This window comes from Manis javanica, chromosome 6, assembly GCF_040802235.1.
Source record: "Manis javanica isolate MJ-LG chromosome 6, MJ_LKY, whole genome shotgun sequence".
NCBI classification, from domain to species: domain Eukaryota; kingdom Metazoa; phylum Chordata; class Mammalia; order Pholidota; family Manidae; genus Manis; species Manis javanica.
In genome coordinates this window covers 96,914,592-96,941,641 of record NC_133161.1, presented here as the reverse complement: position 1 = coordinate 96,941,641, position 27,050 = coordinate 96,914,592, and the positions used below count along the sequence as shown (strand labels likewise).

The 27,050-nt window shown below is 40.4% G+C and overlaps 1 protein-coding gene and 1 long non-coding RNA gene across 5 annotated transcripts in view; one reads left to right on the top strand and one right to left on the bottom strand.

Moving 5' to 3' along the window:
- The window catches only part of HECW1 (HECT, C2 and WW domain containing E3 ubiquitin protein ligase 1), a 394,788-nt gene that overhangs the window by 223,052 nt on the left and 144,686 nt on the right, over positions 1-27,050 (bottom strand). The gene's annotated exons all lie outside the window — the stretch shown is intronic.
- Positions 614-9,984, top strand: LOC140850101 (uncharacterized). The gene is made up of 3 exons (XR_012132855.1): positions 614-739; positions 2,590-2,775; positions 9,500-9,984. It is a non-coding gene; the product is annotated as an uncharacterized lncRNA (long non-coding RNA).

Below are 27,050 nucleotides of genomic sequence, written 5' to 3'. Positions count from 1 at the left end.
TGCCTGGGATCCTTAGAACCAAGCTTGTCTGTGATATGAAAAAGGTGCAGCTGCCACAGTGAAAGTACAAGCCCCAGTGCTTCTCCCCCTGATTCCCTTCCTGACCATGAGGAGTCTTTGCTGAATAGTATGGTATAGGTCTATAGTAAATTCAGTGAGAATATTAATTTAATTTGACTATAGCAGTGATCAGAAGGCAAACTAGATGATCATCACCTGGCTAGGATATTTTTCATCCTTAAGCTGATACCTAGAAGTCCTGGATTTCAATAATACAGTAAGATATTCAAGGGCACCCACTGCCATTTCAACTAGTTAAAAGAAACTGCCTACACCCAAGTAGAAATCAGAAGTCTTAATGATCTGGATATTTTAAGATTTTTTTTTTTCATTTGAGGCTTGAGTTAATTATTCAGATTACATCTCTAAATTTCCATATTACTTCACAGACAGAAAACATCGGGGATTAAACTTTTGCATCCTTCTAAGGAGTGACAGCTGCAGAGAAGCCACAGCATGCAGGGGTGGCAGCCACAGCCCTCTGTCACAGTGTGGTGGCAGTGGGGACTGTGTCATCACAATGATGTGTCTCAGCTGCCATTCAGACTGCTCATTGGGCTTCTCTGTAAAGCCCCAAGAGACAGTGGCAAAACAAGAAAATGACAAAAACGAAGTAATTTGGGTTTTTGAAAGACTGTTCACGAAGAAACAGTAATTCTAAGGAAGACAAGAGCCACAGGTAACATGTTAATGAGTCTTAAGTGCACTCATTCTAAGATGTTAGCTTGCTCTTTACAGAGGAGACATCTTATACCGCCTAGTCCTGGGAAGACATTACACTCCATGTCACCTCAATCATGTCCTACCTTGGGAGGCTGGCATTTTAATCTTGTTTTATTAATATTACTTAAAGGTAGTTAGGGTCACTTTTCAGGATAGTTTTAACCACTAAGTGTGCATTTCCTAGTCAATCTTTATTTATTCAGCAAGTAACAAATGTGGGTGTCAAACACTGGAGAATGAACGGGGGCATAAGCTGTGGCATCTGCCCTGGAAGCCAGGACTCTCTTGTGTGAAAAACCAGTAACAGCCCAAGAATCTCTATGGAGTCGTACACATGCAACTGCCAAAGTAAGGTTACCAGGAGAAACGCAAATGCACACAGTGGGAGTGGGGTGGACAGTCCTGATAGGGAGAGTGGTGCCCACCCAACCAGGATATAAAGAACCAGAACAAATAAGTTCTAGTTATTGGAGATTTTTTTAAAATTACTATATCACTGTTTCTAGTGACTTCACTATATGTTTCAACTGACATAGTATCAACACACAGAAGAAGGATCCTTAGAACCAAACCCAAGGCACCCATCTCATACAGCTCAGGAAAATCATCTCAGCCTTCCTTGGAATGCCCACCGAAATCTTGGTGCCAATATTCATTTCCATTATATGGGAAGAGGACGCATGGTCATTGCGAAGCCCTGGAACCATTGTGGTGAATGGCTCCTCTGTGGGTGCCTGAGCCATCTCTCTTCTTGGCTGCCAGTCTGAACACTATATCCCTAAAGAATATTGGTCACACGTATCAAATAGGGAGACAGGTTCCACATGGTCTCTGCTTTGCAGGATGCAAAAACAATATGAAAGATAATGAAAAGCTATCTCTGTAATTAACAACTTTCCAACTGCTGACTAGGAAGGGTTAGTAAAGAACAAGTGATCGTAACATTTTGGCAAAGACTCAAATGCAAGGCCTGAAGTTGTGCCCTCACTTTGACTGTATATAATTCAATTCAGTTGAACAAACATTCATTGAATAACTGTTCTTCAAAGCTTTGGGCCACCTGTTGTGCAGGATATGATCCCTGTTCTCAGGCCAATATAACCAAGCCAGAAAAAAAACTGAACACATGAGATGAAAATGAAATTTGTAAAAAATGGCCCTCCTTCCTGGAGGTTCTAATTCAGTGGGGTAAGGTGACCTAATAAGTTATATTTTCACAAGCATCAGCTCAGTCTGGTGCTGACCAGCAAGCCAGCACTGGGAGAGGGGCCACTACTGTCTCTAATGGGTGGTTGTCACCAAAAGCTGCAAAGTGGTGACCACTTAACAGGTAGCTATTAAGAGCCTTGAAGGCACAGGTAAGATTTGGGCAAGTGCGGGGCAAAATAGACTTTTATAACTGAACAGGAGCCTGCTCCCAGGGTTAAAAAGGAGACAGTAGGCCCCCAATTCATTTGTGCTAAATCTCATGTCAGCAAACCAAGACTTAATACCTAACCTACTTGCTTTAACCCCCTCTCCGGGAATGTAACTTTCAACCAGTCCACATGGAATTACTGGTGAGCTAATGTGCCCAGTTAACCCCTTCTATTCCCCTCAAGAGGGCACCCTTGCCTATAACAATGCATGCTTTACTAACAATTTCCTTTTCCACCCCCATTCTGCCTTTAAAAAACCTTCCTTTTCTACAGCTCAGTGGAACTACTTTCTGTTGCTAGTTGGGATGCTGCCTGATTTATGAATCATTGAATAAAACCAATTTGATCTTCAAATTTACACAGCTGACTTTTTGTTGTTTAACACCAGCCAGGAGCAGAGCTACCAAGGTAGCCAAGTGGCCCTGAAGGCTGCAGCATCTTGAGAGGCATCGGGAACCTGGAAACCTTGGAACAGGATTCACCAGCCTTAGTACACACTTGGCCTCATTTCTCAATCTGCAATGGTGCAGAGGGGCCATAAAGCTGAACTGAGCCAAGTGAAAAAGTGATATGGGTGAGTTTTCTGTAGACCTGAGAGCATCAGGATGGATAAGGGCAGGGAGACCATCCCCTAGCACTCCTTTCACCTAGACCTCCCCCAGTGTCCACGGCTGCACTGCTGCCTTCCGAGCTGTGTGTCCTGTAAGAGCTATGGCTTTGCTTTCACCACTGGGCAGATGCTGCCACAGCCTTTCCTGGGCATCAAGAGAAGTTAAGTCACATTCGGCATATTCCAGGGACCTGTGGTAGTCCAGAGGTGGAATTTTTAAGTATAAAAATAATAAAGGTTAAGAACTTGAAAAGTACACAAAATTTTTAAAAAACATCATGCCTCCATAACTATGCCACTCAGGCTACCAGAATGATCAGTTACAAATATTCCCTTCCTTTTTCCTTTATGCAGTTTGTTATTAGATAGTTGAGATTACCCATTTTTGCATTCTGCTTTTTATGCTTAGCTATTAAAGAATTTCTCCATGTTATTAAAAATATATCACAAAATCATTTCAATATCCATAACATTTTAACACATGATATTTATAACAGTAATGACACTAATTCTATTTTTATAAATTTAGATTGTTCTAATTTTTCTTCATTGTAAGTAATGCTAATTAAACTGGCATGACCATGTACTGGTGAAAACGTCCAAATCTTGAAATTTGGAGGGAAGAGTGCTTGCTTTGGACCTGGACATGCCTGCACAAAGTGCCGGCTGTGTATACTCACTACAAGTGTGGTCCTACGCCAGCTGTGCTTAGTCTAAGGCCTTATGCTTCTTCCTCTCTGAGCTTAAGTTGCACCTAGTGAATAACTATCTTGGATGGCTGTAAAAATAAAAGGGAACATTTCCTTCTCTTTTAGTGAAGTGTCTGGCCTGCTCTGTTTCTTGCTGGACCTGCAGTCTTGGACAAGTCTCTTACCCTCTTACCTCCTCAATTTCCTCACTTGTAGCATCAAAATGTAAACACTGACCTCAGACCCTCCTACCTCTATCTCCACGTCCTTGACTCAAAGGGCAGCCCCTGTGAGCACCAGGAAGTGGTGTGGTTGTTCCACTATGGACCCTCTGGGGAGGGTTTGAGCAGGGGAGAGGAAAGATGATTTAATTAACTTGTCAGATCTCTCTCAGAGAGCATTATGAGATGGGAGGTTGCCTAATAAAGTGTCCTTTCTCAGCAGCGTCAGCCCTTGCTTCCCTTCCTATTCCAATTCAGGTCCTAATGTTTGCTCATGGCCTAGTTAGGATGGAGACTGTAGGACATTTGCAGTATTGGGTGATACTCTGAAGCTGGTATTCCAGTAGCTCTAAAGCAACAGTTCTAAACATTTTGGTTTCAAGATCACTTTACACTCTTAAATATTGTTGAGTAACCCAAAGAACTTTTATTTATGTGGGTTATATCAATCTTTATATTAGAAATGAAAACTGAACAACAGTTTAAATATATGCATTCATTTAAAAATGATAATTGGTAAACTACTAACATGGATAACATGTTTTATGCCAAATAACTGTTTTTCAAAATAAAAAAATAGAATTATGGAAATGTTTTATGTTTTTGTAATTCTTTTTAAGGTGGGGCATAATAGGAGCAACTGGAGTTTCATACTTGTTTCTGACTTCAGTCTGTTGATACAGACGTCAAGGAGCTTCTGAAAAGCTCCAGGGCACTTCCTTAGAGACTGAGGTGAAAGGGCAAATAAAGTCTCATGCTACTATGTAACTAGTATTGACCTCACAGACCCCCGGAGAGGCTCCCGGGACTCCTAAGGGTCCCTGGACCACACTGAGAATTTCTGTTCTAGATATGACACGTGTGAAGCATGGTACTGCTTCTTTCTATTGGCAATTAGAGGACCACTGAATGCTAGAATGGCAGATACTCTTATAAAATATTTAATGAAAATTCTGTTTTGAGTTTTAAAATCAGCTTTATTTAGATAACTGATCTAAATTTGGTTTTTATTTTATCTAAGAATTTAAAGGTACATTTAATGATATTCACTCCTTTTCTTTCATTGAACCATTTATAGACTCACTTTCTAACTTTCAAGCCTTTGAACGTATGGTATGTGAGCCTTGACTATTACTCTTCCTATGCTAAGGGATGGGCAAGTGTAGGATCTGAGATGCCGTGAACACTAAAAACCAGGAAAGGAACACACCCGTGGGGAGGGAAAGTGCCTGTAAGGAAAGCAGATCTGACCCTTCTCAACAGCTCCTTGTGGTCTTGTTGGCAATGGAAGGAAGTGCTCAGCCAGTGAAGCTGGCCAGAGAGAATGCGATGCAGGGCCTTTCCCACAGCAGTCGTCGGCATGCGTCCTGCCACGCCTGCCTTTACTCTGGGCTGTTAGCTAAGGTTGTGTTCCTGCCAGTTGGCGGGACTTGGCCATCAGGCATCTTGTCTTGAAGGGTGTGAGAGATTCATGTAAACATCCGTAAGAGGCATGTGGGGTATCTAAGCTGAGTAAGACATGGCTCCTGATGTAAATAAGTGTCTCTCAATCTAGCAGTAGACATTAAACCTGTAACTAAGTAGTTCACAGAATGCAACAGAGGAACCACGGCATTCAATGACAGCTGGGAGGGAAAGGGTGAACTAGGTGGGATGAAGAGGAAACCAAAGAAGGCTCCATGGAGGGGGTGTCTTATGTGCTAGTCCTGCAAGGATGGACAGAGGTTGGCAGGGTGGGATTTTGAGTCCACTGCACATGCAGGACATGGTATGAACCAAATTCTGCAGGCAGAGCCAGGACAAAGCAGAACAGCTGGTGCTGTGGGAGAGTGGACAGAGGTCAACTCAGGAGCTGAGGCTGTGGAAGCAGCTGTGAACTTTGGAAAAGCTTGTGCCGGAATCAGACCCACACTTAAATTCCAGCTCTTGACTTACTACTGCACAAGTTATTCAACATCTCTAAATAACAGGTTTTCCATCTCTAAGTGGGGAATAATACTATTTCCCTGATAAGGTTGTTGGAAAATCCGGGATGATGCATGTGTGGAGCTTGGTACACAGCAGGTGTCCAGTCAATGTCATGCTGTGGAGGACCTGGGGAACAAACCAAAGGGAGGGGCTCGTTCTACAGGAAATGGGGTCCCGGGGGTGGGAGAGCAGGGGCCGCCATGGTCCGAGCAGGGCCTGAAATGGCCAAGCCGTGGCACAAGCTGCTCACTGACACTTCCTGCCCTGAAAGAACCGAAGGCTTGAAGAGGCTCTCGTGGCTCTCTGCTCCGCCCCAGTCAGGGGGGCACCTTGGCAGCTGGCGGGGCAGGGGCTGCTGAGCTGCTGAACAGAACAGCCAACTACGCCAGAGTGTGAGAGAAGAGGGCCGGAAATCCCTGACCTGGGATCCCAGGATCCTGCAGCCATCAGCAATCCTAAATGCCGATTTCTAGGGGACAAAGAGATCCCCAAACCAAACAGGGCATCAAGAACACAGTGAGTGAAAGCTGTCGAAATCAGGGGGATGTTTTTAGTTTTCCCTCTCACCTGCCTTCTGCCTGTTCCTCAAGCCCATTCACTCCTGGTGCCCAAGAGTGTTCTTTTTCTGATGAGGAAAATAGTTGGCTGGATTTTCTGTTGTTGTTCAGATGTTGCAGTGTCCTGGGGTATTTGTGTGTTCATTACGTTTCTGACAGTGAGCTGTAATAGGAATGAATGGAGACCTCACAAGGTCTGATTTCATTTCAGATACCAGGGAGGGGGTGCTGGCCTTCTCAGGTTCCTGGAATTATTAGGATTATTTGTACCTCCCACAAGTCCTCTAAGTATGCCATTCTACTGCTCGCTTACACTGTAAAACTCATCTCCTTGTATTCTGCTCCCCAGGAACTACAGTTCATCCATGAAAGAGAAGGGCAGGCAGGCTTGGCTGCCACCTTGCCAGCTCTCCCCCAGGGCCCACCTCTTGGGGTGGAGGGTTAAGAACTGCCCTCCTGACCCTGCACCTGGGACAGATTTATTGTAGCAGTCAGAGTTCTTGAACTCAGCACTTCCTTTCTGCCCCCGCCCCCCAACTCTGATTTCTCTCCTGCAGCCCAGATGGGCTGGGCACACCCCAGGGGCAGGGGTGCTGGTGGCCCCTGACCAAAGGAAAGTGCCCGGTGAGCATCAACTGTGACAGTTACCCAGCTAGACACAGCAGACATGGCCCTACCCTCAGGCAACTTACAGCTGAGGGGTGAGAGAGACTGTCCAGAAAACATAAACACGCAAATAAACATACACATTACCAATTATAATAAGCCCTAAAGGAGAAAGATCAGTTGCTATAAAGGAACTAAGATGAGAGATACTTTGCAAACTGTGGCGAAGACCCCTCTGTTATCTGAGACCTAAGAACAAAGGGACCAGGTGGCCAGGAGGTGGCTGCCTTTCTAGGTGAAGATGCAGATGAGAATTTCTGATGGTTCAAGGAACTAATGACCACTAGTGAGTCCTCACATCTTGAACAAGAGAAAGAGAGCCTTGGGGCAGAGGCGAGCAGGAGCGGGTGATAGAACGGGGGAAGTGCTGCCATTCGCTCTGAAGGCGGTGGGAAAGCTGTTGAGGACTTAGGGATCATGGAAGTTCAGGGGTTCTGGTTATGAACAAATCACATTGTATTTAAAATATTCCTTTTCACTTAATTGAAACTGGGAGACAATTCCTCCCACAGCCTAACAAAGAACACAAAGAGGCAGTTTGCTTCTAATACTCCTACAAATGTTTACTCAGAACTTTTCTCCTTGTATATTAAGTACTAACTAAAGGGAAAAGAAAGAAAGAAAATGGCCACGGTGCAAAACCTAAGACGGTCCTTTGCTACTTTAACCAAAAGGAGTTCACGAAAATGCAAAGGAAACTTCGTTCATTACCACAGAGGGGCCTGCGTGGGATAGTGCCTTTACTATAGATGACTCAAATGGAACACTCCCACCTGAAGCCCATCCTAAATGTTGTATCTGAGATAAATGAGTAGGAAATGCAATCTAGACTCAGCTCCAAGGAATAAAAAAACTGCATCTATACCTGTGTCCTTACTCTTAATTGCTGAGAACCATTTGATTCCTTCATTCGTGCAACTGATTTTGCTCATGCCTACTGTGAAAGGCATTCTAGGCATGAAGCAAACAACAGCCATAATGTCTGTCCTCAGACAGCTTAAATTCTAATCGGGGAGAGACCATCAGTAAGACAGTTGAAAAAATTACAGACTACATCCAAAAGGGATGGGCCTGGGGAGGAAAACTAGGCAAGAAAGGGAGTTAGGGAGCTGCGTAGTTGCAGTTTTAAATCAGGTGGTTGGGGGTGGCATCTCAAGGGAGAGGAGCAGGCCATGTGGACATCAGGGGCAGAGGGGACAGTAAGCACCAACTCCCTGGGCAGGTGTGCCTGGAATGCAAGAGGACAGCAGGTGGCCCCTGTGGCAGGAGTGGAGTGAGCAACGAGGGGACAGCAGCCACCAGACCATGCAGGGCCTTGCAGCCCACTGAACTGGCTTTGGGAGACATCAGAGGCTCACACAGAGAAGTGACACATTTCAGATTAGGTTTGAAAAGGCGCAGGCTGCTGGCTGTGTCGCCATGTGTGCCGAGGCGGAAATAGGAAGAGTAGTCAGGAAGTGGCTGCAGTCATCAGGCAAGAGCTACACATCACCCAGACCAAGTGGAAGCTGCAGGCATACTGCAAAACAAGCTGTTTTTGAGGACAGAGGTGGTTTGGGTGTGGGGGTGCAGAGAAAGGATGAGTCAGGGATGACACCACAGGAAAATCAGGAAGGATGGAATGCCATCAACTGGCATGGGGGAGACTGCGTGGAGGCGGCTGGCGAGCAGAGAAGGATGTCAGTGGCAGAGTCTGAGTGTGAGGTGCTTATTAGGCATCCAATTGAAGGTCTCAAGTGGAAGCTAAACATCCAAGTTTGGAGTTTAGGGGAAGCATCTTGAATGGACGTATAAATGTGGGCCTCACTAGCCTACAGAGTTATTTAAAATCATGGTGGATGAGACCACAGCGTGGGGGAGTGTATAGAAAGGAGAAGAGGCCAAGGGCTGAGCCTGCAGGCAGCCCACAGTTCTGGGTCTGGGGTTCCCAGAGAAGAGCCCAAGAAGCCCAAAAGCCAATGAATTAGAAAAACCAAGGAAGAATGTTTTCCTGGAGGCAGAGAAAGTGCTTCATGGAAGGTTCTGTCAATCACATCAACTGCAGGAAGGTAAGGAACTGAAAACTGAGCAATGGATTTTCCAAAGTGGAAGCTTCTTGGAGTCCCTCAAGGGCCGCAGTTAAGGAAGCTTGCTCAGAGAATTTAGGGTGAGGAATTGGAGGCAGTCTAGACACCTCTTTGAAGAAGTTCTGCTGTAAAGGGAGAAGGAGATGGGGTGGTAGATGGAAGGGGGCATAGGCGGTGAGATGATTGGGAGAAAGAGCAGGTGCAGGGAATAACCTAACAGAGCAGGAGAAAGGGGCTCTGCAGTGATGTCCTCAGCAGGTGACAGAGGGCAGGACCATGTGCACTAGTGATTTAGATGGGGGCCTAAGTAGTTCATCTACCACAAAAGACAGGAAACTTTTTCTGATCATTTCTAATCCTTGTTTCTGATCCTTTCAATTGCCTCAACAAAGAATGAAGCAGAGTCATCCGTCATCCAAGTAGGAGGATGGGGAGGAGGTGATGGAGATTTATTCATTCCACGTTTTAATTAATGGATAGATTTTTCTTCCAGAAAACTAAAATCTGTTCTTACATTATAGGGAGAAAGCCGAGGAGCAGGCCTAGATGGAGGAGAAGAAAAAAGACCATGAACGTCCCAGGAACCCAAGAGAAATAAGACCCCGAGTGAGGCTTCCCGCCAACAGTGAGATCCCCCTGATGTTTCCTGAGTGGCAAATACAGCCTGGCCAACTGGGATGAGAGGTGTTTGCATCCTGCTGAATGTGCTTTCTATTCCGTGAGCAAAGGAAGGCTGCGGTGCATCCTGTATGATTCAGGCAGTTGACTTCACTTTAGGAAAAGGAAAATTAAGAAAGCAGTGAAGCTGGAGCATGTGTCAAAAAAGACTCCTGACATCGCTCCTCAGGAGACAGCAAAGCTGAGCTAATTTTGCACATACTATAAAACATTTATTGGCTTCAGCTTGAAGTCTATTTCAAACATACAATACGCCAGTGGACAGACATGTTCTGCAAAGTGGTGCAGGCGTATTCACCATATTTCCAGCATTCTTAACATATTCCCAGAAGACTACATTTTGCATGTAGCTGTGTAAAAATAAAGTTAGTCCTTGTTTGATTGCACTTTGCTGTATTGCATTTTGCTAAATACTGCTTTTCACAAATTGAAGGTTTGTGGCAACCCTGCACTGATCAAGTTCTATTGGCACCTTTATTCCAGCAGTATTTGCTCACTTTGTGTCCGTGTGTCACATTTTGATAATTCTCACATTGCAAACCTGTTCATCATTATTTTATTTGTTACAGTGGCCTGTGATCAATGATTACAGCTCACTCAAAGCTCAGATGATGATTAGCATTTTTTAGCAATGAAGTATTTTTTAATTAAGATATGTATATTGATGTTTGACATAATGTTATTGCACACTTAACAGACTACAGTATAGCATAAACATAACTTTTATATGCACTGAGAAACTAAGAAATTCACTTGACTTCCTTTCTTGTGATATTTGCTTTCTTGAGGTCTGGAACTGAATCCACAAAATCTCCAAAATTTTCCTGTAGTGTCATTTAAGGAGTAAAACACATTTCATGGGGATTAATAGTAAATCATAATGGCATAAAGATGAAGGAATTCTCCTTAACCTAGGAGAGGAAAGGGCTGTTTATCACAGCTTTAAAAAATAATCATGATGTAAATTTTGACCTACATTTTATTTTGAACAGCAGCTTATAATTTTTTAAAGAAATTAAATTTAATCTACTTAAATCCACCGAATACCGTGTGAGACACTTATGTTTTTTTTAAACCAGTGGCAAACTGGGAGGAGTGTCACTGGAGGTCTCCAGTCACTTCCTGGGACAGAAGGACAATTCTCAGGGGGGCCACATACACCAGGAGTTTGTGAGTCTTGACATAGAAATCAATGGTGCTGGCCTTTAGATAGGTCTAAAGAACAGGCCAGGCTATAAGACAGTCTGTTAGATTGATTCAAAACCAACTGGCCATTGCACTGTTCTTATGTACCATGATTTCCCAGTTTCTGGTATCCTTTACAGAGCCAACAAAATAAATAAAAGGGTCACTTCTTGCCACAGGGCCTCCATCAACTGAAAGTAGACTGGTCCTTTTGACAAGGGGTCTCCTGCACAGTCAATTCTTGAAAGCTTCCGACTTTTCCCTGCCTCTGCCTCCTTCCAGCACTGGCATTGAATGTCATTCCCCACAACAAATTTCAATTTATGTAGCAATTCTAAGGGCAAAAATCCAGTAAGGAAATTCAATAAGAGCTGACACTGTCTAATACCAGAAATCACTAGAGGAAATGGCCCCATGGATCAATTAGCAGGATACTGGCAAAAACTCTATAAAGCATTTGATTGAAGAAACCTAAAGCTATGTATCCAGTAAAAGAACAATGACTGGGTTTTTTGCAGGTGTGTGTGCATGTGTGCAGGAGGGTGAGGGTGAGAGAAAGAGGGAGACTGTGTAAGTAGTGGGAGGCCCCACATGGAGGAATTAGTGATCACACTGCAAGACATCTCCATAATTTGAGCAGATATTTCCTGCATTTACATTACTACTCCTCATGCCTTTTCAAAACCTACTATTTCTTCCATATTCACAGTTCTATAATAAAAGCAATGTTAGGTAATCACAAATAGCTTATAAAATTAACAAAATCATACAGAGAAAAATAACTACCTCAAGTCCCATCACCCCAGGATAAGCACCACTGACACATCAGGATTTCCTTCCCAACTGATTTCAATGCACACAAAATTTTCAGCCAAAAAATATTGTGCTGCATATATCATTACTGGTATGCTTTACTTATGTAACATTATGTCATGAGCAGTTTTTATTTTATTAAGAAGATTTGTTTAATAAAGGTTGCACATCAGTCCGTATTGCGATGTTCCAGTGTTTTAATTATTTTGTTGGAATCTAAGGGATATTTATAATTTTTCACTAGTGTAAATGCAATGCTACAAATAAACAACATACAGCTTATCCTTTGTCCCAACATCTGCGTGCTTTGTTACGTTATTCTCTGAGGACCTCCATAACTCCACCACACTCCTGCTGCCTGCTGCCAAACTGCCGGTAAAAGCAGGACTTACATTGACTCATTTGCACACCCTCTGCTATTTGTTGAGTGCCTGTCCCAGAGCATCTTTGACAGCATGAGCAGTACTGTTTTTAAAATTGTTAGTTTGAGAGGCAAAGTAGCAGAATCTTTTTCATTAATTTGCATTTTGTTTTTTGGTATGGCTAACTATGTTCTCACTGATTTAATAATCTTTTATATGTGTGACTCACATCTGTCACAGTTATCTGGTGCACCTAAGTTCTCAAAAACAAGATATGGGATGAAAAATCAATCGAGAGATGACTCAGGTCTCTTTTATTTTTGTAGCAGGATTTCACTGCTTTTCTTATCATAAAAGCATTATTTTCCTACTCCTCTTCAATATGTAGAATATCCACACTTTCCTATAAATGAGAAAAAATTAAAAAATTTCTCAATATTTACTTGCCTTTAATTTTGTTCATGGTGTCTTTTTTTTTAACTTACAGAGAGTTTAACATTTTATATTGGTAAATATCTGGATTTCTTTCCCACTGTTATCATTCTGTTAATTTATTCTCAAAAGGTCTCTCTCCAACTCAAGATAATACTCATTCAAATTTTCTTGTGACTTTATATTATCTTACATTAACTCAAATCTGTTAGGGACTGCTGTATGGCTAAAGGGGGAAATACAAAGTTTTTTCAGAGTTAATTCATTGTGTCAGTAACGTTTATTTAAAAAAACCATTTTTTTTACCCGAAAAGTTTTTTGTTCCATCACTATTATTTAAAAAAATTTAATTAGGGTATGTTCCTGGTCTATTTAGATAATTCCACTGAACTTCCATTAAATTACTGTACTATACCACACTGTCTCTGTAACTTTATTACATATTAATATTAAACTAAATATCCACACTTCTCTCCCCAAAGTTTCTTGGTTATTTTGGTCCATTTATTCTTCTGGATAATACCTGGAATTGTTTGATGAAACACATACACATATAATACATACTTAAAAATATAATGTTTATGTATATTTATCTCCTTGATATTTGAGATTTACATCCAGAATGTAGATTACTTTGTGAAGAACTGAAGTTAAATACAAATCCAGTGTTTCCACCTCAGCCATGTGACATACCTACCTCTCAATGTATTCCAGATTTTTACAGTTCTTACTGAAATTTTGTATTTTTCTTCAGAGAGTTTCCATTTACTCTAGGTACTTTTGAGGCTATCTCTAGGTACTTTATAAATAGAATTTTCTTTCCTTAATATTTTCCAACTTGACATCACTGGTTTGGATGATATCTACTGATACCTATTATATGTTTATTTTGTGTCCTACCAAGAGTTAATCATTAATTCTAACACTAATTTCAGTCTCAAACTGAAAAATTGCAGTTTTTCAGTTTGACAATGGACATCTACAAATGTTATACTGATTTCTTCTCATATCTCTGGTTGTTACAGTGGATTGCTCACTGGCCTCCTGTAGGCCCCCCATGGTGCCCACCTCCCGGTGCTCACACGGTGATGAAGCACTCGTCCACTGAGTCAGGGCTGGTCTGCATGACCCACAGAACACAGCGGGAGTGACAGTGTGTGGCTTCACAGGCTGAGTCATGAAGGCTGTACAGCTTCCACCTTGGTTTCCTGGCTCAGCTGCCCTGAGGAAGGCGACTGCCATACTGGGATAATGTATATGCAATGTGTTCACTGTGTTTCTTGACCTCGCTGTATATTTTAAGCAAGATAATTCTTTATTGTGGTGGCTGTCCTGTGCATTGGAGGGTTCCTGGCTTCAATGTACCAGATGCCAATAGCAATCACCCAATTAGAAAACCCTCGAAAGTGCCTCCAGACAGTGCCAATTGTCCTCCTGGGACAACACACTCCCAACCCTCTCCTGGTGAGGACTACTGCTTTGCTTTCTTGGCTACATGAGGCCAACTGTGTGTTATTAGACAGCTTAGACTTCTGACATAAGTTCAAAGTGCTCCAGAAATGCACAAGTGTTCTGTGTCCTGGTTACTCCTTAGACATGGTGTATTCACAGATGGTTGTGCTGGCCCTTAATGTTCATTTATTGTCTTTAGTGCTCCAAGTATCCTCACCAGCTTCCTTCCTTCCTATATTGAAATTGTCTTCCTAACCTAAATCTGTTCCAAGTTTTAATTTTATGTAACCCTAAATAAAGTGTTGTATGTTAAGAAAGCTCCGAGATGTGCCCAGGCCCGAAGTCTCTTAGAATGCGTCCTGGAGGAAATGGAATCCACACTGAGGCTGAATGAGCTTATCATGTGAAGCATGTAGGACCGACCGTAAGCAATGCCCAGCTGTTACAGGCAAAAAGAGGAGAATGTGCGAGGGCCCTGTGGCCAGTAGAAGCATGGCACGTTCTGGCTGAACTGTATTTAGTACAACTAAAATATAGACTATTTCTGGCTTCTTGTCACAGGAGGGGGCAGGAACATGAATAAAGAGAAGATGGGCTAGCTAGCAAAGTTCCGCAGAGGAGCGTGGTGGATGGCTTCTAGAGTCACTTAGGTAGGTGATCAGAATTTTAATGAAGACAGTGTTTCAGTGGTAAGGGAAAGGATGACACACCGAGTTCTGGCAGGAGTAAAAGAGTAGATGGTGGTGTCACTTACTTAAAAAGTGAACTCAGGAGGGGCAAGATCTTCAAAGGAAGATGATAAGTTTTAGTTTCCAGGGTCAAGTGGAGAGGCCTTGTGAGCAGTTAGATGTGTGGCTCTGGCTCTCAAACCTCCACCAGAGAAAGAGACGTGGGAGTCATCATCATGTACTAGGGGTTCTGAAGCTCAGCACTACTGCTATTTAGGGCCCGATCATTCTCTGTTGTGGGGTCCTGTTCACTAGGGATGTTCAGTAGCATCCCTAGCCTCTCCCCACTAGATGTCAGTAGCCCCTCCTGAGTAGTAACAACCAAATGTGTCTCCAGACCTTACAAATTCCCTGTGGGGAAAAATCGCTGTCTGCTGAGAACCAAGGAGTTAAAGGTTTCATGGCCAATAAAGCAGCAGATCTTTGATTCAGTCCTGGTGGTCTGGCGGTAAAGCACAGAGCCCATGAGCAAGACTCCCCTTGGCACCTACCATCATAACATATTGCACGTCTCCTTCTAGTGTTAATCTCAATCAGGTAATTAATTCTGTAGTTAGTTGCCTATGGTAGTTTTCTCCACTATAAAGTAAGGGCCTAGAGAGCAGAGACCCTATATAGGGTAAGCCTTGCATATTACAGAGACTAAATAAGTATATTTTAAAATCAAGGAATGAATTCTAGATTGTTGATTTTGATTATTAATGATTTAAAGGGATGCTAACACCTGTATTTATGAAAGATATCCATCTCTAGTATTTTTCCTTTGTGATGTACATGTAGGTTTGGACACTGGTTATGAGAGCTTCAAAAAATAAAGTAGGAAGTGTTTATCTTTTCTTGTCTCTGATAATTATAATGTGAATTATGTATTTCTTAGAAGCTTATAAATATCCATTTCTAAAATGGTGTAGTTTGGGAACCTTTAATAGGTATTCTCTGGCAAGTTATACAATTTCTTTCATAACTTTGGTATTTTGAAATATTCTGCTTTATAAGTTTGGTAATTTTCCTTTCCTAAGGAATTAATTTGAGTCTTCAGAATATTTGAAATTCATGTAATTTTATATATCTTTTATGGTTCTAATCATATATATTTATTTTCCTCTTAGTCATATATTCCAGAATGTTGACCCTCCGACCACTTTTAAATATTTATCAATGTCACTATTTCCCTGTATTTTGTTTTTAGTTCAATAATTTGTTTTCATGTTTAAATTATTTAATTTAGGTTTGTTGGGTTAGGGTTTTTTAAATTCTTAATTTGAAAATGCTTAGTAATTTTCTTTTCTTTGATTTAAAGTAGAAAAAAAATAATTTTCCCTATAAATAATTTCAGACTATTTGGTAAGTTGAAATGTAGAATAATCATATTGACATTACTTTCTAAATAGTCAAAATTATGGTTTTAATTTCTTATTTGGCCAATAGTTATTCTTCAGTTTGAAAGTGTTCAGTATTTTTAAAAACATTACTGTCTAATTATATTGTGAGCAGAAAATATGACCTTAATAATTTCCCCTTTCTGAAATTTATTGAGATAATCTTCCTGGCCTAGTAGTATACTGTTAGTTTGTGTAGATGATCTATAAATGCTTCCAATGGTGATGAATTCTGCTTCATGGAAAAATGATCAGTATAATTTGCTTATTCCTTTTAAGACATTAATTTTGTATCAAAGTTTAAGGTTCCCAGCAAAACTGAATAGAAGGTATAGAGGTTTCCTATATACCTCCTTGGCCCCACATGTGGAGAGCTTCTGCCATTATCAGCATCTACTACGAGGGGACATTTGTTGCAATTAAGGAACTAACATTTATACATAATTATCACTCAGAGTCCAGAGTTTACATTAGAGTTCTCTTTTGGTGTTGTACATTCCATGGGTTTGAACAAATGTATAATGACATGTATCCAGCATTAGATACAAGAGTCGTTTTCACTGCTTTAAAGATCATCTGTGCTGTCTATTCATCCCTCCCTCCAGCAGCCCTTAGCAACCACTGATCTTTTTTACTGTCTCTAAAATTTTGCTTTCCAAGAATGTCATATAGTTGGAGTCATAGGGTTTATAGCTTTTTTAGATTGGTTCCTTTCACCTGGTAATATGATTCATGGTTCATCCATGTCTTTTCATGGCTTGATAGATCATTTTTTAAAGTGTTAAATAACATTCCATTGTCTGGATGGATCACTGTTTATTTATCCACTCAGCAACTGAAGGGCATTTTGGTTGCTTCCAAGTGTTGGCAGTTATAAATAAAGCTGCTATAAACCTCCATGTAGAGTTTTACATGAATATAAGTTTTCGACTCTTTTGGTTATTTAAACAAGGAGTGTGATTACTGAATCCTATGGTAAGTTTAGTTTAGGTTAAACATAATCCTATGTTTAATTTTGAAGAAACTGCCAAGCTGTCTTCCAAAGTGAAAGTACCATTTTGCATTCCCACCAGCAATGAGTGAGAGTTCCACATCCTTGCTGGCATTTGGTGTTACCAGGGTTCTGGATTTCAACCATTCTGTTAGATGTGTGGTGGTATTTCATTGTTTTGATTTGCATTTCCATCTTCTCATATGGTTATTTGTGGTCTATATAACTTTTTTAGTGAGGTATCTGTTAAGGTCTTCAGCCCATTTTTAAATTTAGGTGGTTTGGTTTCTTATTGTTAAGTTTTAAGAGTTCTTTGTGCATTTTGAGTAATAGTCTTCTATCAGATATGTCTTCTTTTGCAAATATTTCTTTCAGTTTCTGGCTTGTTTTCTCATTCTCTTGACACTGTCATTCTCAGAGCAGAAGATTTTTGTTTAATGAAATCCAGCTTATTAATTTTATCTTTCATGTATCATGCCTTTGGTGTTATATCTATAAAGTCATCACCATACCCAAGGCCATCTGTATTTTCTTCTAAGTTAGAAGATCTTCTAAGATTTATGGCTTTCATTTAACATAGGTCTATGATCCATTTTGAGTTAGTTTTGGTGTAAAGTTGTGTCTAAAAGCTCTTATTTTTTTTTAGCACCATTTGTTGAAGAGAGTATCCTGGCTCCATTGTACATGCCATTTCTCTTTTGTCAAAGATCAGGTGACTATATGGGGATCTGTTTCTGGGCTTCCCATTGTGTTCCACTGAACCATATGTCTATTCTTTCACCAGTACCACACTGACTTGATAAATGTAGCTTTATAGTAAGTCTTGAAATCAGAAAGTGTCAGTCCTCTAGCTTTGTTTTTCTCCTTCAATATTGTGTTGGCTATTCTGGGTCATTTGCCTATTTGTACAAACTTTAGAGCCTATTTTTTTTTTCTAGTTGCATAAGGCTTCATAGATAATTGATTTTATTCCTTTCTTCATTTCTCATATATCCATTCAGTGTTAAAATTTCTTTTAGGCACTGCTTTCACAGATTTGCTTTTCATTTTTAACTAATTAGAAGTATTTTAATTTTCTCAAGATTTCTTCTGTGACTCATGTGTTATTTAGAAATTCTTACTTGATCTTGATGCATTTTGGGATTCTCAAGTTATCTTTCTGTTATTGATTTCTAGTTTAATTCCATTGTGGTCTGAGAGCAGGTAGTGTACAATTTCTATTCTTTCCTATTTTTTGAGGTGTATTTTATGGCCCAGAATGTGGTCTATCTGGGTGAATATTCCATGTGAGCTTGAGAAGCATGTGTATTCAGCTGTTGTGCATGAAATAGTCTATTGGTGTCAATTATATCCTGTTGACTGAGGGAGTTGTTGAGCTCAACTCTGTCCTTACTGACTTTCTGCTGGCTGGATCTGTTCATTTCTGACAGACACATGTTGAAGGCTCCAACACGAGAGTGGATTCATTCTCTGTGCAGTTCTATTAGTTTTTGTCTCACATTATTAGGTGTATATACATTAAGGATTGTCATGTCTTCCTGGAGAACTGACCCCTTCATCAATATGTGCCCTTCTTAATCTCTGATAACTTCATTGCTCTGAATTCTGCTCTGTCTGAAATTAATGTAGCTACTCTTGCTTTTTTAAAATTAGTCTTACCCTTGAATTTTTTCTCCTTCATTCACTTTCAATCTATATATGTCTTTATATTAATTGTGGGTTTCTTGTAATATCTTACATGTAGTAGTGTGTAGTTTTTTTGATACACCCTGACAATCTCTGACAATAAATTGGTGCATATAGACCACTGATCTTCAAAGTGATTCCTGAAATATTTGGATTAATATTTACTATATCTGTTACTGTTTTTTACTGTTGTCTTTTTTTTTGTTCCTAGTTTTGTCTTCCACTATTTTTGTTTCTTTTGTGTTTACTGGTGTAAACAGGCCTTTAGTGATATGGTGGTTAGGTGTGGGGGAAAGAGGGGAGCATTCTATGGTCCTATGATTAGTTCTCAGTCTTAATTAGACCGTGCCTCTGGAGTGTGAACTTCACAAGTGTTTCTCTTTATTTTTTCCCTCATTAGGTGGAACAGGATGGCTGGAGTGGGCTGGAGTTAAGTATTTCCCTTCCACCAGGTCAGCTAGGCTCTGATTATATGCCAGTAGGTCAGACTCTGGTTAACTAGTTTCCACTGACAGTAGGTATTATTAAGAAGAACAGAGTGCCCTGGTGAATATCAAGATAGCTTATTTCCCCTCCCCCTGCCAGAAGTACAAGGGGATTCTTCACTGACACTTACTGTTAGAACCTAGTTGAGCTCTTGGAGGTAAATTTTACAAAACTGTAAAATTTATAAAACCCCCCTAACATTTGGTGGCTCAAGTTTCTAATTCTCAAAGTTGTCCACACTGAGCCTCTGACAATTCATCAATTACACTTCAGGTTTTCCTGTCACAGCCCTGATGCCTGTGGCTCTTCCTGCTCATGAGCCTCTGCTCTGATAAGTCGTGACTCCCTGTATTTCCCTGTTTGTCTCTCCAACCTTGGGGGCAGCAGTTTGTCCTGTATCCTCCTCTCTCTTGACAATCCACGAGGAGTTGCCGATTTTTCAATCTGTTCAGCTTTTTGTTTGTTAGGATGTTTTGGCAACTTGCAAGCTCCAGAACATGAGGAATTAGAAACTGCCATGCAGAATCAGAAACTGGTATAATTTTTTATTTAATACATTATTTTATTTCTATGTAATATTATTTATATCACACTTCCATGCCAAATAATGAGTTAAAATTCTCCATAGAAATTCACTTCTGCTCATTTCTTGCAGTTTTTGCTTTACCTATTTCAATGCTACATTATCAGGAGCATAGAGGTGCATAGTTGTTTCTTTCACCAATGGATTATAACCTTCATCAATATAATATGATCATCTTTGTCATTTTCAGGATTTCTCCCCATCAAACATTACTTGATTTGATATTAAGCTGACTTGTGTTTTCTCCATTTCTCACTTTTCCTTCTTAATCATTTACTTTTATACACATCTTTTTAAAATATAAAATAGATGAATTTTGTAGTCTGGCTCAGTTTGAGCATTTTTTGACCTTAGGAGATATTTATTTGTACTTATTCTTGTAAGAGATATGTGGTTTAATGAAACTATGTGTACTTGGTCTTTGATCTCTATTCCAGGCACAGAGCAACTAAAACCCTTGGAATTTCCTGAATGATAGGAGTTTCTTTTGTTATTCATATGAGCCCTTTTCAACCATACCCAAATTTATGGTAATGAGGTGATGCTTCATGGGTCCCTAGCTAGCTTCAGGAAGAGGGCTGGTCACCGGAGAACCAAATATGTGATCAGAGGGTTGAAACTTTCAGATTCCATTGAGGTGGAAGGGGCTGGAATTGCATTCAATAACCCATGGCCAATGATTTAATCAATCATTCCTATAAAATAAAGCCTTCATAAAACCTCTAAATGACAGGGTTCAGGTGAACTTCCATGTGGGTGAATACATCCACATGCCAGAAGAAAGGCACACCCTAACTTCACAGAGACCAAAATCTCCTATGCTTGGGACCTTTTAAGACCTCACCCTATTTACCTCTTGCTGTTCACTTGTATCTTTTATAATAAACTGTAATAGTAACTATAGTGTTTTCCTGAATTCTGTAAGTCACTCTACCAAATTACTGAACCAAAGGAGGAGTCATGGGAAACCCCAAATTTGTACTTGGCCCAGCAGAATTTATGCTTAGGTAGCTTGGGAAGCCCGTGTGTGGGTGGAACCCGAAGTAGGAGCAGTGCGTGGGGCTAGTGACTCAAGCTATAGGGTCCACACTAACTCCTGTTAGTAAAAATTGAATTGAATTTTGGGGCACCCAGATGGTACTGAAGAGTGAGAGAACTGGTATGGGAAAAGCACACATTTAATGTCAGAAGTGGTATTAGAAAAAAGACAAGGTATTTTAATCTTATTAGTGTGAACCTTGTGAAACTGCTGTTTGTAGGTCAAAATAGAATAGTAGCAATTATATGCATGTACTTAAGTTATCTGATAGTAAGGTTTCGATTTTTTCTGTTTCCTTTCTGATAAAATTTGTGCTTTTCTCCAAACATGTCTTCTCTCAGCTGTTCAGGCATGGTAGGGCAATAATTCTTGGTTCTTGTGGTGAGGAAGCCCATGGGACCAAAAATGGCCAAGGATGGGTAAGTGTGTCACTTCCAAGTTGAGTTTGTTTAAATGGCTCTACAAAACTTTTCAGAACCAGTACCTGGATGGACTTCAAGAGTCGTACCACAGACTAGTTAAGCCAGTGAGTAAAACATAATCATCTGTTTAAGCCACTGAGATTTTAGGGGTAGCTACCACAGTATAACTTACTGTATGATCTTCCTATGTTCTTCTGCTTTGTTTTCTCAATGTCTTTACTATATAAGCAATATACTTTTCTTCCATGTGCTCAAGTTTTCATGATAAATAAAAAGAAATAGAAGGATGAATTTAATACCCCTAAGAATGCATGTTAGACTATCTTCATCTATTTTACAAAGGGAAAGCATATGTAGATACATTCATTTCTTAACAATAGTAATTATTTCTTACTGAGGACAGTAAGTTATAGCTGTGGTTATAGCTCCCGGTTGACTGAAGATACCATGTAATTGAGGCAGAACCTGTAACCTGTGCCCCATGTTCCAGGGTCACAGAGGCCCGGCCAGAGGCAGCCAGGACACGGGTTAAACAGCCTTCCACGTGGTGCAGGGCTCCCAAGGGTCCCTAGAGGGCAGCAAACAGGTGGGGAACTGCAAATGTGATGACAGAAGACATTCAGGGAATGCTCCTCAGGAAAAGGGGATCTGCCCCATTCAGAGAACATACTTGGGATGTAACTCAGAGCATAGCAACAGAGCAGGTACACTAGACATAAGGTTTTAAAGGAAAAGAAGTTAAGGAAAAATTTCATCTATATCCAAGATTTAATCTACCTTCTACACCAATTACTTTCAAGTACTCACCTCCAGCTCAAACTGCTCTTCCGAGTTCCAGGTCCCTATATCCCTGTGAGTGTCTTGACTCCTGCACCTCATTATACCTTCCCACAGGCAACTCAGCCTAATGGTCAGGTGCTTGTTCCTGGGGTCAGACTGCCACCTCTCTCTATCCTCGCTGAGACCATCTGAGTCAAAGCCACCATCCCTTCTCCTGAACCACTCCTATGGCCTCCTGCTCTCTCTTCAGCTACTCCAGTATCCCTCTACTTTATCCAAAGTTTTAATAGTTTTTCAAAACACAAATTTGTTTAAATGATCCCTCCTGCTTAAAATTCTTGAAAACAAATGTCCACTTTGTGGCCTGTAGTAGCTGGTCAGGTTCCCATCTTTTCCTTGATATTTGTGCTCCACTTACCTTGCACCTTTCAGCTTTCCTATGTGACATGTTTTCTCTTGCTACAGGGACCTTGCACATACCTGGAACATCTTCCCTACATCTCATTCTTGAGACCTTAGCTCAGATGGGATGTGCAGGAAAAGCCTTTTTTGACCCCTTGCCTGGGCCCTGCCCTGTGATGCTCCTTAGAGCATGGCATATTCTATGCACAACCTTTCTCAGTTTAAGATATCTTTCCATTGCCTTCTGACTTTACTTGTGTCTGATAAGTCAACCATTTTTTCCATTATTTTTTGTCATTGTTCCTGTGAATGTAATGTGTCATTTTTTCCTGCATGGCTTTTTTAGTGATATTTTCTTTATTACTGCTTTTCAGAAGTTTGACTGTGATGAGTTTAGGTGTTGTGGTGTCTGTTGTAGTTCTACTACTTGGAATTCACTGAGACCTTGATCTGCAGACAGATATTTTCCCACCATATCTGAAAATGTGCAGATGTTACTTCTTCAAATATATGATCTGGCCCATTTTCTCTCTGTTTTCATTTTGGGATTCCAAGTGCAGGTGGGTTAGACAACCTCACAGGTCACTGATGAACTGTAAAGTGTTTTACAATATTTTTTCTCTGTGCTTTTGTTTGAATAATATCTATTAGCCAGTCTTCAAATTCACTGATCCTTTCTTTCATGGTTTCTATTCTTTTTAGTCCATTGCTACAAACTGAATGTTTGTGTCTCTCTTACAAAATTCTTATGTTGAAACCTACTCCCCAGTAAGGTTATGGTATCAGATGGGGCCTCTTAGAGGTGATTAGGTCATAAGGCTAGAACCCTCATAGATGGAATTAGTGCCTTTATAAAAGAGGTCCCAGGAAGATCCCTCATCCCTTCCACCATATGAGGGTACAGGTACAAGATGGACATCTATGAATCAGAAAGTGGGCCCTCACCAAACACCGCATCTTCCCATGCCTTGATCTTGGGCTTCCCAGTGTCCCAACTGTGAACAATACATTTCTGTTGTTTATAAGCCACTAGTCTGTGGTATTTTGTTATATCAGCCCCAAAAGACTGAGACATCCATGTAATGTATGTGTTTATTTCAGGTATTTCAATTTCTGTTTGGTTCTTTTTTATAGTTTCTATTTCTATGTTGAGATTCTTCATCTGTTCAACCATTCTAGCCACCTTTTCAGAAAATTCTTGAATATATTTATAATGTTTTCTCATCCTTTTCTGCTAATTCTGACATCTAGTTCATTTGTGGGCCTGTTCCCATGATAGAATTTTTTTCTATTGCTTTATCACATTATTTTTTGATTCTTTGCATATCTTATAATTTTACAAATTACATATTAAGGATTGTTTATATAAGAACAGTTGAGATGTATATTGTTGTTTGTTTTATTTTCCCACTAGAGTGCCAACTGTTTCCTATATATAGAGGCTAAGTTGAGGGAGCAATCCTTCTATTTTACTAAGCAATGAGTTGGTCTAAAACTGGGCTGCCTCTCCCACTGCTAGCTGAGGGGTTTTCTATCTTAGCTTTCACCCTATAGAAGCCACTCCCTACCTTCAGCAGTTTAACTGCTGCCTAGCTCTCAAAATATGCCTCTGCTAGTTCCAACACACAAATACATATCTCTTTTTGCTAGTGCCAACAACAATTCTATGTGTACAGGTGGTTTAACAAGTAAATGTGACATTTTCAATTGTATTTGACTCCTATTAGATCAAATGGAGTGCTTCTAGCTTGCCTGGACCAATACATCAAAAAGAGTCTGAGTTGTCCTGGCTATCTAGATTCTCATTCAACTATGCCACCTCAGCCTAATTTTGGAGCCATTCCTGACCAGGATGTACCTATAAATGAAGTCTATAATTAGTCCCAGAATCCAGTATCCGACATGGCCCTGAGATTCATATTGGATTGCTTGGTCTACATGACTGTGCTCTACACCTCCTCACCAGTAAAGGTTGGCCACTATCCTTCCACTGGAGTTAGAACTCTGACCTGAACCTCATGTCTCTTGCTTGAGGTCCAAACCTGCCCAGAGAATGACAGCCTCTATCCAGGAGGCAGAATCCTGCACAACTGCTTAGATGAGCAATTCTCAGGGCACAGCCAAGGAATCATGAGTTAGTAGGTCATATGTTAAAAAAAACAACATATAAATGCTGCATTCCTAGATCTCCCTCTTATCACCTATTAAATGTTTTGCAGCAAAGACAACAGATTAATTAAGTTTGTTAACCTAGAGTTTCCCAAGCTTACTTGACCACATAGTCAATTTATGAACCATTACTAATATATCGCATTGGAGTATTAGCATGTATGCTGCATTCATCTAAACATCTGTTTGTGTCCTACTCATTTGGGTGGCCCCACAGCCCTTAAGACAGTATCAAATAAGGCTCACTGAACAGATGAGCGCTCTGGGCAGAATGAGCAAACACCTAGTAGTGTTCACTGTAACACCATCCTTAATTCTGGAAAGGTAAGAGTAGACATTTTTCCTTTGTTTCCTCATTTCTGTAACAATTATACTAGAATGTTTAACTCTCAGTTTGAAATTAAGCCTTTGACAGTACAAATGGAACCAAACAAATAATTTGCAATACATAATCTACATACATTTCTTCCCTTTTTTGAGGGGGAGAAGGAAACCATATGGAAAGAAGGGAAAGGAAAAAGAGAAGGCTCTGTTCTAGGAAATGTTGCTTTTTGTGCAACAGACTTTACTTAACTAATCACTCCATGGGTACACATTAGGCTAATGTATTACTTATTAATTATTCTCATATTTCATGGCTGTATTAGTAATCAGAAGAAATTATTTTGGTGCCTATATTCTACTACATTCTTACTTGGCTTCAACTGCAATTCTTCCTTTTTCACAATAGTCAGTAGACCTCACATAGCTTTATGACCAACATATTATTCATATTTTCTATTTTGACTAGTATGATAAAGCAAATAGCTCATCATTATTCATTTCCTAGAAGACTTTCAAAATATTTACTACGACTAAAGTGTGCAATAATTGGAAGAGCAATTGACCAGAGAAAAAGGTCAAAGTTTACCTATCTAACAATAGGAGATGGTGTGCAGTAAGGAGCAATACACTTCATAATTACCTACATGGTTGTAGAAAAGACCGACTAAAAAGGATTAGCTTGTTTTATTTTTCATACCTCTTCATAATGAGGTCAGTTTTCTTGGAAGCAGATGACATTAATTTTTGTAATAAGGGAAAATTTCCTCTTACCTAATCAACTACAATTCACATTTCAGTTCCCAAGTAAGTGTCCCTTCCTCAGGAGCACTTCCTAGATCTCAGGCCAGGTGAAGCTCCCTGCCTGCATGTGCTTGTAGAGCTGTTCTCTTCCTTCGTATTGGTTACGGTCTGAGTGACTTTCATCCGTCACTAGAAGCCTGGAAAGTCAGGCCTGGCTTGGCTCAGCATTTTATCCCCTGTACCCTGCATAGCATCTGGCCCAGAGAGGCAACTCCACATACATCTACAAATGGAAGTATATGTTAAATAGTACATATACATATTTGTTGAATAAATCTTGCTCTGTGCAATGGGGACTAAAGTTCTCAAAATATGGTCATGTAGTATAGCATGTGGAACAGTATTTGACTCCTCAGTTGTTTTTACTTCAAATTCTTTTGCTGGGAGATAGGATTTCAGATGAGGAATCAATCTAAATGGATTAGCAGCTTGGATCCCACTGGCACAACTACTAAACTTGAGATGCCCCAATTCTTAAATAATATAGAGTCGGGGTGCTAATTTTTAATTTATTGTTTTGATTGACTATGATATTGTGTCTCCCCTTCTTGAGTAATTGTACTTTTTCATACATGAATACAGTAAAGAAATGGGGAGTGGGTTTCTTGGCTCAATGTATGGAGACACTATTGGGCAGCCCTGTGAGGAATGAAAAGTCATCCGAGAGACAGTTGTTAAATACCCCTTCTTCTGCTGACACTAAGGGTCTTAGGGGTATGAGTGACCACAGTGAAGACGAGTTTTGGTAGGTAACAGGTGCAATTAATTGGTCCTGTGGTTTTCAAAGCAGTCGAGAGTGGCCATTTCTCTGGGAGGTAGGACCAGTGCTGAAAGAAAGGGGAGAAGAGATGATAATTCAGCGGAGGTGGGGCTGAGGGTGACTGGCTCCTCACACACCTTCAAAGATCATGTTCCAGGGGTGCTGGAGGGCCAAACTTCTCCTGAAGAAAAACATTGGTTCAGGATGCAGAGATTTTTTGTTGATGTCATAGGTATGGTGTCAGCAGATTTTGATATGTATGCTTTCTAGTACATTCTGTAAACTCCTTTACATAACATTCCAGTAAGATTGCTAGTCTAGTATGTTGGATATTTCCAAGAGGGCTGGGAAGGTAGAAAAGTGCCATTGGGCAATACTTCATAAAACTAATTACCTGAGAGAATTCATGAAAAACTTGATATAAATGCTACAATATAAAATATAAGCTTAGTGAATCATGTCACATTTTCTTTCCTCTAACATTTACCTATTTATGTTACTTTTCACTTAAATGAACCATTGTTATTTTCCCCTCACTGGTCATTGATTCTCCATTGGAAAAGAAAAGAATACTCTGTGTTTGGCCTCCTCAGATTTGAA